The following is a 19,027-nucleotide window of genomic DNA, read 5'->3' as shown; positions in this document are numbered from 1 at the left end:
CAGTAACATGCTGGGATGAAGGGCTAAAAAGTCAGTTCAACTTAATGTCCTTCTTCATGGTGACATATGTCATATATTTACATCTTTTAATAGATTCTTTTTCATCAAACACTGATATATTGCCTGTAGCTGTATTTTAGTCCACTTTTAAGATTACATCTCTCTACTTAACTAAAACAAACGGGAGTTGTACCTTCTGGTGACCCAGTGTAAGATCTACAGAGAACACATGGACCTACTCCGTCTGTAGGTTAAAACAGTAGTTATGTACCCCATTTCGTCTTATCGTGTGTACAGGGGACAATGGAGAAATGATCAGAATCGTAATCATGGCTGGTCCTCATAAAATATACATACAGGTAAGTGTGTGATGGAATGGACTCCCATTAATAGTGTCTTGTAATGACCCATTAGGGGGACACACCATCGGTCCATACTCTGGAAATACACTAAGTGCTCAGTGAGTTGGTTTTGGAGAATCTGTTTCAATTAACTGATATCCGCAATTATCTGGATCCCGGGTGACCATGGGAAATACAAAATATAAAGTAATGGGACAATTTGGTCTCTAACATGGGTGAAAACGAGGCACATTAACAGGTTACTGTTTATTGCTGTTAGCGTATTCACAGTAATTAGCGCCCCTCCTACTGTAAATGTCCTTCTACATTTTTCCTCATGTATTGAAGTTCTAAATGCCCCCAATCCCAGCTGTACCCTCTATCCTGGCCCACTCCAGCAAATGAAATTGTAGACTGAGGGCAGTCAGATTGCAAAAGCAGCAGAGACTAATAGGCAGTACAGTTAGATCGCCTGGTCATAGAAACTGTAAAGCCTTTTGTTTCATTTTCTTATCTTAATAAGTGCCCCCTTTCCATCACTTCAGTGATTATTACAAAGATACTGTAGTGGAAATATGTTCATTTCTTAGAATCTTTTACATCAGAATTCCATGATTGAAAACAAAATTTCAATTTTATGATTGTACCTCTTTGAAAAAGAGACAAGGCTTGGCAATGACTAACAAACAGACCTGTTTCTTTAGGACAGTTTCATCTCTTCTGATCATCTCAATTCAAGTTTTCAGAAAGGATGGAAGGTAATTGACATTTGAGACGAACAGCTGGATTAAGAAATTTGCTGAATGTTGCAGAAACCACTATCACAGTACATCTCTCCGCTCAGACTATGTAGCTGACTGCTGAACTGAAACCTCAGTGCAAACCTATTGTATCAAGAGAAACAGTATTATATCTACAAATACTCATCAAAGGAAAGGTATTAAATGGTAGACAACATCAAGTAAACCTCAGCATTGTGGTCGGACCAGTTCCTTATTTTGGACGGACCAGTACTTCCAGGATTGTCCAAAATTATCATTTCAATTTGATATACCATAGGATAGGCCAAATATTTAGACACTTTCAAAATCAGCAACATTTTTAGACTCCCACTTTTACAGTATCAAATTACCAGGCCTCTCCTCAGTTCATTATCTTAACTTCATTTGTTTAATAAAATACCTTAATATTTATTGAATGTTTTACCTGTATCATACCAGATCAATTTATCAAGGTAGTATTATAATTGGATGATTTTTATAAGAATGATTTCGGTGAATGTTGAATATGTACTGCAGTTTAGAAATATCTATTCAGTTAGTGTAGGAGATGAAAAGTCTGTGTCATGCAAATTTCTTATAAAATACACATACTAAAAAACCCATCCCCATTATTAAAAGTTTTACTGGTATTTTGTTACTTTTGCATCGGAAGTTGTTCTGTGTAACTTCCTCGTGCCATATATCTGTGACCTTGTGGTGTCCTAGGGACCCGAGACATTGTGATCCAGGGTGGGGGAGTGGGAGAAATGACAGGGAAAATAAAGGCCAGCATTATTAAATGATTGTGTGAGTATTTAACCACAGCCTGTCTAATTGGTCAGGGATTTAAAGGCTGTTGGTCCTTGTAACAGCAGGGGTCTCCGCGGCACACAACTATCGAGATGATCAGCGCATGGAGGAGATTGTCGTCACCACTCCTCCTGTTAAGACGTCTACCCGGGTACATTTACCGCCACCTACACCTGACAGGGCTCCACGGTTCACCGATTTTCAATACCACTCTCCAGTAAATACGCTGTATCACACTTTGACACTCTTTTACTCCGCCGATCATATTGCAGGTTATCTACTCTCCAATCTTTGGAAATAAACAAGCAATTTTCACCTGTTGTTTTAATACAAAAACACCCGAGCCTGACTTGGCGCCTAATTATTTCCGATACTATTTTGTGTGTTGACATCTGTAAAGATTATTCTTTTGTCGCCCAAGTCAGCGGGGGATCGTGACGTTTGAGGTAAAAACGTTTTGTCTACTGTCGGGACCTTTTTTTTGTAAGGGTATATAGGTATGTGTGTATTGCCCTGTTTGGGGATGGTTCCGTGATTACCTTCCTTTAAGACCATGTAAACATTCCTCAGATGTAAACGAACCATTCATGATCAGAGACAAGGTTCAATACACTTCAAAAACAGCATTGTGTTTCTAACAGGTGACACAATTACATATTGTGAACTTGATTGGCATACTTTTGATGTCGCTTTTTTACGGGTTTGGGGCGTTGGGTACGAGAAGACAGGTACTCCAAATGTTTACCTCGGTTAATTAGGCGTTTCCGTGATGTAGCGTTTCTATAGATGTTGTTTTCCCCGACAAAACAGTGGGACGTATGATAAACACATCAGCTGGAGATACAGAAGCAATTGTTACCAAACCTTCCCAGTTCTGAACAACAACACTGTACTTTCCATCACATTGTATCCGGATGACAAAATATCGAAATGTAGTTTATCACCGTTGGTTTGATTTATAGCTAGTTTTTGACACGAGTTCCTTTACTACATGTGTACTTAACATTGATACGTGGATGTGTGACAGGAACAGGATTTCTTACAACAGGAACTCCTCACCTCCATTTCCTATCCACATCAAATAGTACAGCGTGTCTGATCTAAATAAATGGGTGTTTTTTTTTTTTTATTACACAACTTTGATATGAGCTGGATCTTTCCAGGCATGCATATTGGGCAAAAAAGGGTGCAAATTTGGAAGCATATGAAAAATCCTGTCGTTATAGCAGTCTGATGATTTTGGTGAATATTTTGTAGTACCCTTAATAGTAAATGTAACCCTCGGTTAGTCGCACTTGACATGTCAAAAAAAGGTCAACAGAAATTCTCTATTTGAGAAAAGAGTTATAAGATATAGGTCAATTTAATATTAATTTTCATGCCAAGACTAAACAAAGATTACCGTTTATGTACCTTTTTCATTTCTGTCTCAGTGTGTGTTTATGTTTACATTGAGGTTGACATGTTTACCTAGTCAATAGTATGTACACTGACCCAGAGAGTGGAGAGATCTACTAGTTTACTTACCTATGATATATCACAATTCAACTAAATCTGCCAGAACTAATGTATATGGAAATGAGGGTATTCATGTTAATACAGTTTCGCCATCCTTCCGTGTGTGTATAGATGCAAGTATTGCATAGATTTCATTGAACATTACACACTTTATCAATTTGTAAGGTCATAAACTATATAACTGCCATTTCATTTTCAGCACCTTTTGTAGAGTTATCCCCCTTTAAAAAGAAACTTTAAAAATCAATAACTCAGAACCTGTTAATGAATCTATCCTTGTGTACATATCAATGAAGTCATTTATTATTTATTGTTATCAAAAATGCTATTCCTTCACGAAAAGTATTGAAGTCTTTTTGTATTCCTCCTCCATGTAAGATATGTGTCCCCTACGGAACGTATATCCAGCTCGGACAAGGTAAATGACCTGTTCTATTATGACATCACAATTAGATGGCTGCTTTTCATGATGATGTCACAAGCAAAAGGCCCATAAAGATTAATTTGACCGACAATGGTTAGCCGCACCCTCACAGGAATAAGAATTATTGTAAAAGGACCTTGCCATGAAGGTCTTGCATGCTTCTTTAAATATAAACTTTATTTCTTTACCAACAATTATGAAACAATTTATTACAACTTATATTTATTGATCTTGTTGGCCAAATGTTAGCATTTGAGGGGTCTTAACTCATTTACCCCTAAAGTTTCATCATGAACTAATTCCAACCTTTGAATTGGAAGAGTTCAAATGTGTCTTCAGAGGTCAATGAGTTAATGTGGGAAACCGGAGTACCCGGAGAAAGCCCACAGGGTCTGGCAGGTGTCAGAGTCCGTACCTTTACACATCCAATCATCCAATCAGGGATGCTTCTTTAAATTTGAGGTATACATATGGCATACCATTTCTTTTTTAAGCTCTTCCTAAATACGGCCCTAGGTTACGAGTACTTTGTCTAGAATTTCAGCTATATTTAGTTGATGGTTTTTTGCATTGTCAATATCATGTTTTATCCAAAATATTTATGTTGGAGGTGGGAGGAAAAGAGTCCATCATACAATGCAGGTAAGGGAGATATGGAAATACTACCCTGGACAGGTGTAGAGTTTAGGGTCGGAGCCTTGTCAGTCTGGGTTCTGACCCCTATTCTACACCGGAGGGTAGAATTTCCATATCCAGAGCTCCAGTTACAAGTGATGGACTTTCTCAAGAAAACTGCTGCATGTCACAGATAAATATTCCTTGAGAATATGTGTGTGACATGTGACATGTAACCAAATATCAAAACCTCTTCAAGTCTGTGTGTGTTGTATACAAATGTGAATTATGAACTCAGAAACCGCGAGGTCATCTTTACAGACCTGGATATGCAGGTATTGTCATGATGTATGCTGTATCTAGATATTAGGTGTTTTCGGGCTACTTTTACATCCGCTTTAGAACCAGGTGGGATCGTTTCAGATCTGACATGTTGGCACAGGTATCAGATACTGACGATATATCTGGGAAAAGCTTTTACATATAGCATATTAAACTCATTCATTTCCATCATAATGGTCGTGTCATCTTGTGTAAAAGTGACCTACTTTCCAATGATTTATTTTAAATCCAAAATTAGGGTGCGAAAATTGTGAACTCTATTTGAAAGCAAACACTTTGAATGCATTACTGTTACCATTTCAATAAAGAGGCTAGATTTCAAAATGAAAAGCGATTTAATCATATTATTATGCAGAATTTAAATGCTCGCCTTTATGACCTGGAAACTCTGTCATTTTTAATGTATTACAGTGTCACAGAAATTTTAAAATCTTCTTGAAACACTATGTGTTATTTTCATGTAAGAACAGGAAACTGAACGAAATTCAAAATCATGCAAAGGCCAGCACTAGGTTGGAGGAGTTGGTACAGGAGTTTTCCATTGAATCTAATTTCAGTCATGTATTTTTATTTATAAGTCGGACAAGGAAGTGATGGCATATATTATTTTAAAGGGGCTATTTAGTAAAGTGACAACCTGAAAATCGAGTCGAAACTGAAAATATATATCTCCTAACTAAAGTTTTCGTTGTTGATCATGACATATGACCTGATGCCAACGTCCAGTGTGACAGTTTCATCTTTTCGGAAAGCCTGTCATAAAAATAGCTTATACCGAAATATCGCAATATCCGGGCCTTTCAGTGAGCAGTAAACATATGCATGTACATCACTACGCTGTCTACCGACAACACAGTGCCAGTTACGAGTCTGAATTCACACTGTACAGCACTACGCTGTATACAGACAACACAGTGCCAGTTACGAGGCTGAGTTCACACTGTACAGCACTCCGCTGTCTACAGACAACACAGTGACCGTTACGAGTCTGAGTTCACACTGCACAGCACTACGCTGTCTACCGACACCACAGTGCCAGTTACGAGTCTGAATTCACACTGTACAGCACTACGCTGACTACAGACAACACAGAGTCATTTACGAGTCTGAGTTCACCCTGTACAGCACTACGCTGTCTACAGACAAAACAGTGCCAGTTACGAGTCTGAGATCACACTGTACAGCACTACGCTGACTACAGACAACACAGAGTCATTTACGAGTCTGAGTTCACCCTGTACAGCACTACGCTGTCTACAGGCAACACAGTGCCAGTTACGAGTCAGAGTTCACGCATAACGCATTCTTGAATTTACACACTACATCGTAAGTAAAAATTATAAGTATCAAAATATATACCTTCACACTGTACAGCACTACGCTCTCTACAGACAACACAGTGCCAGTCACGAGTGTGAGTTCACACTGTACAGCACTACGCTCTCTACAGACAACACAGTGCCAGTCACGAGTGTGAGTTCACACTGTACAGCACTACGCTGACTACAGACAACACAGAGTCATTTACGAGTCTGAGTTCACACTGTACAGAACTACGCTGTCTACCGACAACACCGTGCCAGTTACGAGTCTGAGTTCAGTAGGTACAGCACTACGCTGTCTACAGCCAACACAGGGCCAGTTACGAGTCTGAGTTCACGCAGAAAGCCTGTCATAAAAATAGCTTATACCGAAATATCGCAATATCCGGGCCTTTCAGCGAGCAGTAAACATATGCATGTACATCACTACGCTGTCTACCGACAACACAGTGTCAGTTACGAGTCTGAGTTCACACTAGCACTGTACAGCACTACGCTGTCTGCAGACAACACAGTGCCAGTTACGAGCCTGAGTTCACACTGTACAGCACTCCGCTGTCTACCGACAACACAGTGTCAGTTACGAGTCTGAGTTCACACTCTACAGCACTACGCTGTCTACAGACAACGCAGTGCCAGTTACGAGTCTGAGTTCAGTAGGTACAGCACTACGCTGTCTACAGGCAACACAGTGCCAGTTACGAGTCTGAATTCACACTGTACAGCACTACGCTCTCTACAGACAACACAGTGCCAGTTCCGAGTCTGAGTTCACACTGTACAGAACTACGCTGTCTACCGACAACACCGTGCCAGTTACGAGTCTGAGTTCAAACTGTACAGCACTACGCTGTCTATAGACAACACAGTGTCAGTTACGAGTCTGAGTTCACACTCTACAGCACTACGCTGTCTACAGACAACCCAGTGCCAGTTACGAGTCTGAGTTCAAACTGTACAGCACTACGCTGTCTATAGACAACACAGTGTCAGTTACGAGTCTGAGTTCACACTCTACAGCACTACGCTGTCTACAGACAAAACAGTGCCAGTTACGAGTCTGAGATCACACTGTACAGCACTACGCTGTATACAGACAACACAGTGCCAGTTACGAGTCTGAATTCACACTGTACAGCACTACGCTGTTTACCGACAACACAGTGCCAGTTACGAGGCTGAGTTCACACTGTACAGCACTTCGCTGTCTACAGACAACACAGTGCCAGTTACGAGTCTGAGTTCACACTTTACATCACTACGCTGTCGACCGACAACACAGTGCCAGTTACGAGTCTGAGTTCACGCATAACGCATTCTTGAATTTACACAATACATCGTAAGTAAAAATTATAAGTATCAAAATATATACCTCTAATCAGATATTTCTGTTCATATTTGGATTCGATTAAAAACGAAACAGGTTGAATAAGAGCATGCGCGCAATGAGAGGGTGCTGCAGGGAGAATTTCAAACCGCAGAAAGTATGATATCAATAGATCACTCGTCTGACTCGATCATTTATAATGATGTTTGAGATTAAGATGATGTTGGAAGATAATTTTGATTCAGAATAAATGCGTGTACTTGTATTCCAGAGAGGCTAGGTGAATAAAGCGAGAAGTTACCTTTTCCTCCTCAGCTGGGAAGACAATCGTGTTAGCTAAAAATTCACCGACAGCTGCCGCTAAAACGTACGGCTGCACAGTTAAGGATTTCTCAATTACTGATTAAAAACGCCAGGAAAACATATTGTCTCTTGTCAATTTCTCGACATGAATTGTTCATAAGGAGTATCAAACTATATAATCATGAAGAATTTTGTGATAACGTTATAAAAAAAAACTTACTTCACTACATTGTCCCTTTAAAAACACATGTTTGTGCTATTATTATTCACAAAGATGTCAATTTGCAAAATTGTGCCTGAATAAAACATTTACAAAATATTTAAATTAACTTTCAAATCGCCTCTGGTATTAATGTGAAAATATACTTAACGCAGAAGTGATTTACCGTCTTTTTTACACACTGCATAATTCCTGTCTGTAGGATGTATATCTGAGCCCTTTTTTACATAAAAATATGAATAAATATTTGTGCACAACTTTTCTGCACTGTAAAAGCTGGTAACACTCCTCGTAATGTAGCTTTTGGCTGTGCTAGCTTGGTCATCATTTAGCTTTCACTGCAGTTTGCTCTTCCTTCTTTCTTTTCTCGCATTTCTGCAACATCCTCAAAATAGCTCAGGTCATAAGGAGACAGGTGCCTAGGGAGACACGACTAAAAGAAAGAACAGAGAGGAAAGAAAAAATAAAGGTCGTATTTAGTGCTGCCTGTCATCAGGGCAGCATATCAATGTCGGTCTCTTTAGCAAAAGACACTAAAGATAACCTGGAGAACCTGACCATAACGTTTGGTTTGGTTTGTTTGTGTTTTACGTCCTATTAACAGCCAGGAACATAAGGTAGTCACCTCATACAAGAACAAGCGGTGAGATACAGCAGGCCCTATTGCTGTCATTTCTGTGGTTTCACAGAAAGTCTTACTGAAAATCAACATTTACGTTGTCCACACCGTTCGTTACCTGACACAAGTGCTTCATAATTATATACTTAAGGACTATATAGGTATGCACACAGATCCTGTTGTGTCTTAGGTACGGTAACAGGACCTTTTTGTAAACTGTTTTGTACATTAGCACATTAAAAAACACAAATGGTTTAAGATTAGCAACCAAAGACTTTAAAGAAATACAATTGGCATCACTGATATTTAAAAGAAAAAACCAAAGGTCATTTGGACAGTGGTATTTAAAACTGTTTCCTGCTTTTGTATATGGTGCTTTAGAATAAATTTAACTAAATTAATTGCTAATGAATTGATATTAATGTATGAGACAGGTGGACCCATTGGGCAAGTGACGGCTTGTAACATATCCTACGTGGCAGTATAAATTGATCAAACTTCTGGTATAACTTTAACTTTTAATTTAGGGGTGAAGAGTTCTTAGTTGAACTTATCCCCATTGGGGACTGGTGATGACCTGAACAATCATTTCGAGATGAAATAAAGATAATTAACCCCTGTGGTAAGGTCAAGTGGATTTGGTGATGATATGTGTTTATTACATTCCATTAACGAAACTTCAAATTTGATCACTGTGAACCAGCACTTCCACTAAATGGAAAGCAAAGATTCAGTAAAACAAACCTGTTCATAGAGAGGGTGCCAAGTTCGATCCAATTATAATGGTGACCATTGAAAACAATGGCATTGAAATGTTAACTAAATTGTAGGTAAAGCTATATGTATATAAACAATTAAACCGTATTTCATCTCCGTAAGATATGGTTACAGACTCAAAGTGATGTCTGAGCTTAAAAAACTAGTAAATAAAGGCAGTACTGTAAAAGTGGAATATTATACAGTGTGGAAATACTTGTTGCATTAATAGCTTTGTACGTATGTGGCTATAGAATTCCAAATACACTGTTCCACAGACCTCTTCCATTAGTTAGCACAGCTGGAATGATCTGCTAAATTGAACACGGAAACAATCTTTGTTAAAGTGTTGTGTGCTAGGGGAAGTACTTTGTTATATTGATACATATTTACATTTATTGTGTTGCAACCAACCATATGATCATTTCCAGAAATGCATTTCATTAGACCGTGAGTGCAATAGGATCAATGTCACGTGGATGCTTCTCCTGCCATCTCACATAATATGATACCGTTACAAGTAGAAAACATTTAGGTGATGTCAAGCTGTTCCAGAATTACTGTTTACAATGATAATATTAGGGAATTCTTAAACTGATTCATAAATAACTATAAATTAAAAATGGAAAAGTATATAATGAATCGGAACAATTTCTTTTAAATTAATGCTCGTATAAATGCAAATAAAACGGTGACTCAATGTCAGGTTTGTAGGATAGGGGCATTAGTTTGTTATATAAATATGGACTTGATAAGTCTGAAGGATTGCAGTGTTTTATTGTTCTCTTTGAAGAAAACTTTTTAAATGTAGATGGTTAAACTCTCTCTTGACGAGCGTTACATTGTAATTTTAACCATGTCTTTACCTTACTTGCGAAGCATGGGGTCGTAATTTTGAAGGTCAAGTGTTTCATTTAAGATTGACATTATAAAAGGCTATATGTTACTGCCAAATGAAAGCTATTATAATTAGACTTGTGGTGTTTTTTCCCCAGACAGATTGATATGAAGTCACAGTCTGGTGCTTTGCTTTGGGAGTCCTTGTTAGGGAGGATGCACGGTGAAGATAACACACACTTCCATCACCTGCTCAAAAAACCCTCCTCAACATCGTTAACTCTAAACTTGTGATGTTAATTGAGTAAAAAACAGGCTGTTTTGATGACGACACATTTGATATTGGATGTTAAAAAGATTTTAAAACCTCAGGTCTATTTGATGTATTTTGCCATTAGGGAAAATTTGTGTAAATTTTCTGGTTCTAATAAACGTGAATCGGATAAACTGTCAGCATGATACATTTAACGGGAAGATTGTTTGAAGTATCTAGCCATTTTTCCTTTGCAGTGACCGAGTTACTGAGATTGCTTACAAAAGCACTGGTTTAAGTAAGCATGATATGTTTTATTTATAAATTTCTGTGAAATTTAGAGAATAGAAATTAGGCCACCTATTACTGTAAACACAGCGACTTCCTGGATCACAATCTAGAACAGCAACGCGTAAACAACAGTCAACTGATACACGGAACAGGTTGACAGGAGGAGCCTATTGCATTACAATATATGTGTGAGGTTTATATCATACTGCGACCACAAAATGCTGAAATATAAATGAAAGATGACCATTTCATATTTTAAAGTCAATAATTTTTTTGTAGAGTACAATTATTATTATTTAATACACTAATAGGTATTTAGTCCAATTATAATATGTGTGGAGACTCATCTGTGATATTGGTACCAAAGAGTACAGGCAGGGGATAGCTGTATACAGGAACACACTTCTATGATCTTGTTACCACAAGTATGGGATAGCTGTATACAGGGACACACTTCTATGACCTTGGTACCATAGGTACAGGCAGGGGATAGTTGTATACAGGAACACACTTCTATGACCTTGGTACCATAGGTACAAGTGTGGGATAGCTGTATACAGGGACACACTTCTATGACCTTGGTACCATAGGTAAAAGTGTAGGATAGCTATATACAGGGAAACACTTCTATGACCTTGGTACCATAGGTACAAGTGTGGGATAGCTGTATACATGGACACACTTCTATGACCTTGATACCATAGGTAAAAGTGTAGGATAGCTATATACAGGGAAACACTTCTAAGACCTTGGTACCATAGGTAAAAGTTTAGGATAGCTATATACAGGGAAACACTTCTAAGACCTTGGTACCATAGGTACAAGTGTAGGGTAGTTGTATACAGGAACACACTTCTATGACTTTGGTACCATAGGTACAAGTGTAGGGTAGTTGTATACAGGAACACACTTCTATGACTTTGGTACCATAGGTACAAGTGTGTGATAGCTGTATACAGGGACACACTTCTATGACCTTGGTACCATAGGTACAAGTGTGGGGTAGCTGTATACAGGGACACACTTACCGTAAAAACCCATGTAATTTGCGCAGGTACTATTTGAAGCTGAAAATATTGAAATAATTCACGAGGTTATTATCAATCACGTGTTTACGTAATGTTAGACGCGAGATCAACATGAAAGTGAGCCGGAAAAAAAACATGCTATACGTATACGCATAGGCGATTTGAAAAAACTTACAGAACTTACATAGAACGGAGCTTAAATTGAACAACTACATTTTCGTAAAAGTGTGGGGAAACGCACCGAGATGTCGAAACGTAATGTCGTAAGTTGATCGGCGATTCTCTGGCATAGGAATTTGGCTAAACTTTTTTTGTTAACGATTACCTATTTATTAATACTTTTCACATAAACTCACATAACAACACATTATGTATCTTTTATTAATGTTTGACATAAATAAATTTGTTGATCGTCATTTGTCTTAGAGTTCCGTGTACCAAGGGACATAATCCAAGATGGCGATCTCTCAGAATCGTCGATCTCTTCCTGAAAAAAACTTGAATTTTTCCATACCCGTGTATTTTACGCACCCCCCACTTTGGGTATTAAATTTCTGGAAAAAAAGTGCGCAAATTACATGGGTTTTTACGGTATATGACCTTGGTACCATAGGTACAAGTGTAGGATAGCTGTATACAGAGACACACTTCTATGACCTTGGTACCACAGGTACAAGTGTGGGATAGCTGTATACAGGGACACACTTCTATGACCTTGGTACCATAGGTACAGGTGTGGGATAGCTGTATACAGGAACACACTTCTATGACCTTGGTACCATAGGTACAAGTGTGGGATAGCTGTATACAGGGACACACTTCTATGACCTTGGTACCACAGGTACAAGTGTAGGATAGCTGTACACAGTAAGATAGATCTGAAGTAGATATCCTAAATTCTTAATTTCTTGCCATCAATTTTCTGTTTTCCAAAAGAAGTTTTTTTTCTCAGAATGTTTAAAATTATTTAAAGAATTGACTAGATATTAAAATAAAGTTTCAAGTTTCAACACCATTGAAAATTTTTGATGTCGTTTGCTTTAAAGAAACATTTTTTTTATTAAATGATGTGAGCCAAGATCATTAACTGTCTTGGAGTGCAACCAAAATATTACGCAGGACAGCCAAAAGGATATGTGTCATACATGTAACTGGGTCATTTTACAAATTGAGGAGAGACTTGCCAATATTGTCATATCAAAATATTTTGATATAACTTACATGGTGTATAAACATTGTCACATCAACATGTGACTCACTTGTAGTGACTTAGTAGTATACCCGATACCTGGATCTCTGTTTTACTGCCAAGGTCACCTGGTGCCAAGGTCATTTAGTGCTATAATTAGATAATTATTAGTTAAACCCACGGATCAGTAGGTGGCAGGAAAAACCGGATAACCTCTTGTAAACGGGTGATAATACACTAATTATAATTTGTATTGGAATACACTAACTCGTCACACACACACTACAAACTGTGGGAGGTATATCTATCGTTACTCGTACAATCTTTTTGTAGACATCAGCGGGGGGTAAGAATTGGTCGCCTCTTTACCCTCTTAGTATTTGAGAACCGCTTTTATACAACACACAGGAAATTAAATTACTTCAAAGATTGATTGCCTTAATTGTTTTTACCAGTTATTCTTTTACCTTTAAAAAATTTCCGAGGACTTTCTTTCTTTAAACATTTGACCAACACACATGATGGATGTATTTCAATTTATGATGATCTGTATTCGATGACAGGAAATTTTAAGCTGTGTTTACCATGATTTTGGGACAATGAGTTTAGTTGGTGGTGGCCTACGGTCGTGTTTTAAGGAGGTATTCAGGTTTATATATACAAGCTATAAGTACATGGCTTTATCATGGCAAGGGGACATCTACCCACTTATCAGGGCTCCATTCTACAGATCTAGTTCCTACACAACCTGATTTGGGAATAGCCCGGGGGAGCCTGCCAACTACTAATGCCGTCATTCACGTTTCATGACTGGTGATCTACAAATATTTTGTCTTCATCATGGAAATGACATAAACATGTTTGATTATTTATTTAGATAAAGAGGTAGTTAAGAAATGCTTGTCATGTCTCATTTATTTACAGAAGAGATAGAATAACTTAGAAAATGATATGCTAGATTTAACCATTTCACATAGCAACATGTTTCTTATTCAAAGATTGGTTCCAGTTGATTTACTGTTTTTGTTATTTTTGTTTTACAGTACATGTATTGTTGACAATGATGAATTTCATCTATAACAAATTACCATACTGATAGGCTGTTGCCTAATGACTTCTTTGCATGGACAGGTACTTTTAAAATCAAGAGTTTACAGGTTTTACCGTATCTATACAGTCAATATACAGTACATACAGTACATCAACAACCAAACTTTATATGATTACATAAATCAAATGAACTCCATAAATAGAATGACCTGTCATACTCATAGATAGTTCTATAGACTAAAACAGATACTTATTGTGTTGTGGGCCTAAACTAAGTTTTAGACAAAATTTTACTATTTTGGCACTTCTTTTTTTTTTTTTTAAAGTTTTGGTATTAATGGAAAGTTTTATGCTCTCTGAAAAAAAATCCAGGGAGTCAGCTTTCTGTTCGTCTCCAACATGTTTGTCCGGGCCATTACTTATGACTCCCTAACTCAATGAAAATTAAAGGACAGATGTAGGATTACAAGGCTGAGTGTTGTGTACTACCATTGGGGCTGTATGCTTCAGGTCAAGGTCAAATTAAGGTCAAAGGTCAAATTCATCATCAGGGTCATTGCTTCTGACTAGCTGAAGTTTGCTCAATAATGAGGAAAGGCAGTATGTTGTATACTTATTTTGGGTCTGTATGCCAAAGGTCAAGGTCACATTGAGGTCACACTTTATTCCAGTCTTGGTGACCTTTTCATGGAGCATATCCCATCAGTTTTACTGATTTTGTTGTTTTATATTGGAAAAAATATGCATAATGCCTTGTAGCATTTAAATTGTAACATTGCCAAAATCAGTGAAAACTTATCGTTAACTGGTTATGTATAAGAAGGGTTTTATGGATCTGAGTGTTCTTTTCTGCCGAGGTTGCAAATGAATGTTTACTACACCATTTAGAACATTATGTTCATTTTTTGATGATATCATTATATCATCAATTGTTAACTTTTAAAATATTTCAAACCATTTCTAAAATAGTGATCTGTATATTTTTTTCAATTTGAAGTTTAATACTTTTAATATTTCCCATTTTAATAATAGAAAGTTAAACTGAAAAGCTACCTAGATAGTCAGCAATTACCAATTCTTTTTCCATTTTTCAATAAACTGTTTTAATTTTGAAAAGAATTCATTAATATTTGCAGACATGTTTATGGAAATATACCGACCCCACATACGACACCACACCCACAGCAGTACCTGGTACAGGTTAATGCCAATCCCTATCAATGACAGCTGACAGAAAAGTGATATAGGAAAAGAAAAGTAATCATTTTCATCATGGTCATTAGGTACTATAGAATGATCAAAAGCTGTTTACGTAAGAAAAAAACATTCATCATGGTCAAAGAGTACTTGCGATCAAATGATGTCTGAATAGTTAATATTTTCCACTGACAGGTCACACAAGCCAATCAGAGAATCAAAATTTTATCAATGAAATGTAAAATGGTGTATACTAGGTACTACGATGTGTGTGCGTGTGTGATCTGGCTTTTCAGTGATAGTATTACTCCGACCTTGGACGCTAAACACTGTACACCATACTTATTATGAAGTGGAGGGTGCAGTGAAAACTAGAAAATAATAAAATAACAAGTGCTGATGAAGTGCCGATAAAGTGCTGATACGTCACTGAACCCCGTCATTGTACACCCCACTACGTAACTCCAGAGTTCACAATGTTATCTTATTGACAGATGACAGGGATCATTGTGATATTGTTGCAACTTTTCAGCTGATGAAGAAAAGTTAAATACAGTATTTTTCGATTTGTTTTGCATCAGTAGTTTAATTGAAGGCACTAGTTATTACATCCTTGTCCAACTGGGGGTCTATCTCAATTGTTATCAGGTCCGGCTCAGACTGTTGTGTTAAAGACTGGGTGTACTACTAGAGTACCTGGTGTACTATGGCTTGGTGTACTCCTACGGTAACCGGTGTATTACGGCTGGGTGTCCTCCTACAGTACCCGGGTATGTTACATCTGGGTGTACTCCTACGGTACCCGGGTTTGTGTCATGGCTGTGTATATCCTACAGTACCCGGATGTGTTACGCCTGGGTGTACTCCTACAGTACCCCGGTGTGTTACGCCTGGGTGTACTCCTACAGTACCAGGGTGTGTTACCCCTGGGTGTACTCCTACAGTACCCGGGGGTGTTACGCCTGGGTGTACTCCTACGGTACCAGGGTGTGTTACCCCTGGGTGTACTCCTACAGTACCCGGAGGTGTTACGCCTGGGTGTACTCCTACAGTACCCAGGTGTGTTACGCCTGTGTGTACTCCTACAGTACCCGGGTGTGTTACGCCTGGGTGTACTCCTACGGTACCAGGGTGTGTTACCCCTGGGTGTACTCCTACAGTACCCGGATGTGTTACGCCTGGGTGTACTCCTACAGTACCCAGGTATGTTACCCCTGGGTGTACTCCTATGGTACCCGGTGTATTACGGCTTGGTATACTCCTACGGTACCCGGGTGTGTTACGCCTTGGTGTACTCCTACGGTACCCGGGTGTGTTACGCCTTGGTGTACTCCTACGGTACCCGGGTTTGTGTGTCATGGCTGTGTATATCCTACAGTACTCGGGTAGTGTCAGTGTCAGGTCCCTTTGTATCCCAGATAAACATCTTTGTGTCCACCACTCAACAATACTTTATATCTACATTGGCGTATGTAATGTTAACTAGTACAACATATTCTCAACAGTACTGTACTGTATACCCTTAAATCTCAATAATAAGCCAGGACTTATTTTCTATATTACCAAGGAATCCAAGACTTTTTTTTCAAAGCTGGCCAAATATCAAGGCAATCTTATTTCCGAAGTCATTAAGAAATAAACCAAATAAGGTGTTTTTTTCAAGGACGAAAGAGAGATATAACTATGATCAAATCAGATCTACGACTGATTATACATGGAGATAAGATTGACGGAAAACCATTTTTTTTTTTATTAATAAACAAATATGTACACGGAACACTTCATTAAAATACCTGTTACACTCTCTCTACAAAGTCCTTTCGGAGTCAGGAAACCTATTGATATACCGTAAGCAATCGATCAGCCACCATACAGCTTGAATCCTACAACTCAACGTGTCCTTACAGACCCTTCATATATTTTGAATTTTGATAGATGACCACCAAAATACTAAATACACTTGATCAGAAATATGATATTTCATGTTCCATGACTTGCAAATACCAAAAAATTAAGGTTTAAATCTGATACTGGGTCATTTGACACAGATGGAGTATTCCTTTGTGGTTCCTTTGTCTACTTCAAAGACCTGTTAATGTTTAAATTAAAGTCCCTGTATATGGGTCAGTGGTGCCATCAGTTATACCCGAGGTGGTGCTACCTGTTCTGTTAGGTATCCGTGGACTAGAATTTACCTATTGTTTCCATGATAACCGGACGTCTATTTCAACACATTTACAATGGATGTGTATTGCGCATTATGCCAAGAAAATCTGTTATAAATCTTTTCTGACCTTCATAGTCTTTTAAGAATTTTAAATATTTGGACCGTATTGTGTATGTTAATGCGTAGAATTTTGTGGCATTCTTTAACGCTTCACACCCTTGACCTGAGAGGTAGTTATACTGTGTCGCAGTACCGAGGGGTAAGGTCTTTTGTCCACGGGTACTTAGGATACCAGTCCCCAGCGTGGTACCATCCAGACATCTCTCCGGTTAAAACCACAGTAATAAGAGCATTAGACACATACACCAAGAAAAGGGAATAGAAATGATGGATTCTACAGATAGAACAAAACTGGTGATAAAATGTTTTGACTGTTTGTATTCATGTTACATTGGTAACCCTACTAGGTGAGAATGGAAAGGGGATCGCTATTGATACGTAGATAGAAAATTGGCCATGGACATGCTCTGTTTGTATACTATAAAGGCAAGCGATGGGCCGTGAGACATATGCTGCACCCCATCACACATATCATCATCTTCCCATTGTTGTACCTGTGACTTTTACGACTTACCTACCTGGGTATCCTGGGTATATATACACACAGCACTATATGGTTACTTATCATAGTACAAACGTACTGGGTACAGAGCATGGAATGATTCATGCCGAACATCCTATTTCTTACATTAACATTGAGCAATCTCCCCGGGAACAGTTGAGAGGATTATTCAGGTGAATGTTTGTCCTAGTTGGAATTTCGCAAGAACTCAAAATTTTGGTCAACTTCCATGGTTGCCAATTCCAGCATTTGCCACCATGTTTCCAACTTTTGCTCTAGTTCATTACCTTGGTAATCAATAACATTCTGAGCTTTCTTTAGTTTAAACTTCTGCTTGATTTCAACCATTTCCTTAGTCTCAATTTTGTTCACCATAGATGAGCTGGCTGGATTTTGTGTATTACTTAATTATTAGGTCATAAATATAACATGTATACTTGGTATATGCTTGCACTATGACAATGCTTATATCCAATGATCACGATCTTTACTTAATTAGGTTTGTCGTATATTGCCTTGATATCTTCCGGAAATAGTTATGGATTTCACTCAATGTACCGGAGTAATATATTTGGGTTAATGTAATTACATGTAGGTTATTGGTACTTTTGTGACAGTTATATATGCACTCAATTTAGAGATACCCAAAGTAGAGCCCAAGTTCGAAGATGACTTGATTATCGTTTTATTTTTGTGGGGGTCATATGTACTTCCTCAATTCTGGTTGGTTATTGTTTTCCGGACAATATATTCCCCTTCTATGTATTGGTACTCAAATTTGGTGTCCGTTCGATAATGTCTAACTTTTGAAGATGGGTGAAATTTATGCGTATTATAAAGAGGTTGCACATAATTTTATCAGATCTGAAAGGCTTTTAGACCTAGTCAGATGTTACTACATATAAGGACATCATGGTGCGGGACATTTGTAGTAGTGTAAATCTACTGGCTAACTTCACAGAGTGCGGCCTGTTTTTATCTTCAATGTTAACCTAGTTTTGGATTTGCCCTAGTTCCAAGTTTATTCACAAATTC

Source organism: Mizuhopecten yessoensis, unplaced genomic scaffold, assembly GCF_002113885.1.
Source record: "Mizuhopecten yessoensis strain PY_sf001 unplaced genomic scaffold, ASM211388v2 scaffold2329, whole genome shotgun sequence".
Lineage (NCBI taxonomy): Eukaryota > Metazoa > Mollusca > Bivalvia > Pectinida > Pectinidae > Mizuhopecten > Mizuhopecten yessoensis.
The sequence above is the reverse complement of the archived record's forward strand: the minus strand, read 5'-3'. Positions refer to the sequence as shown.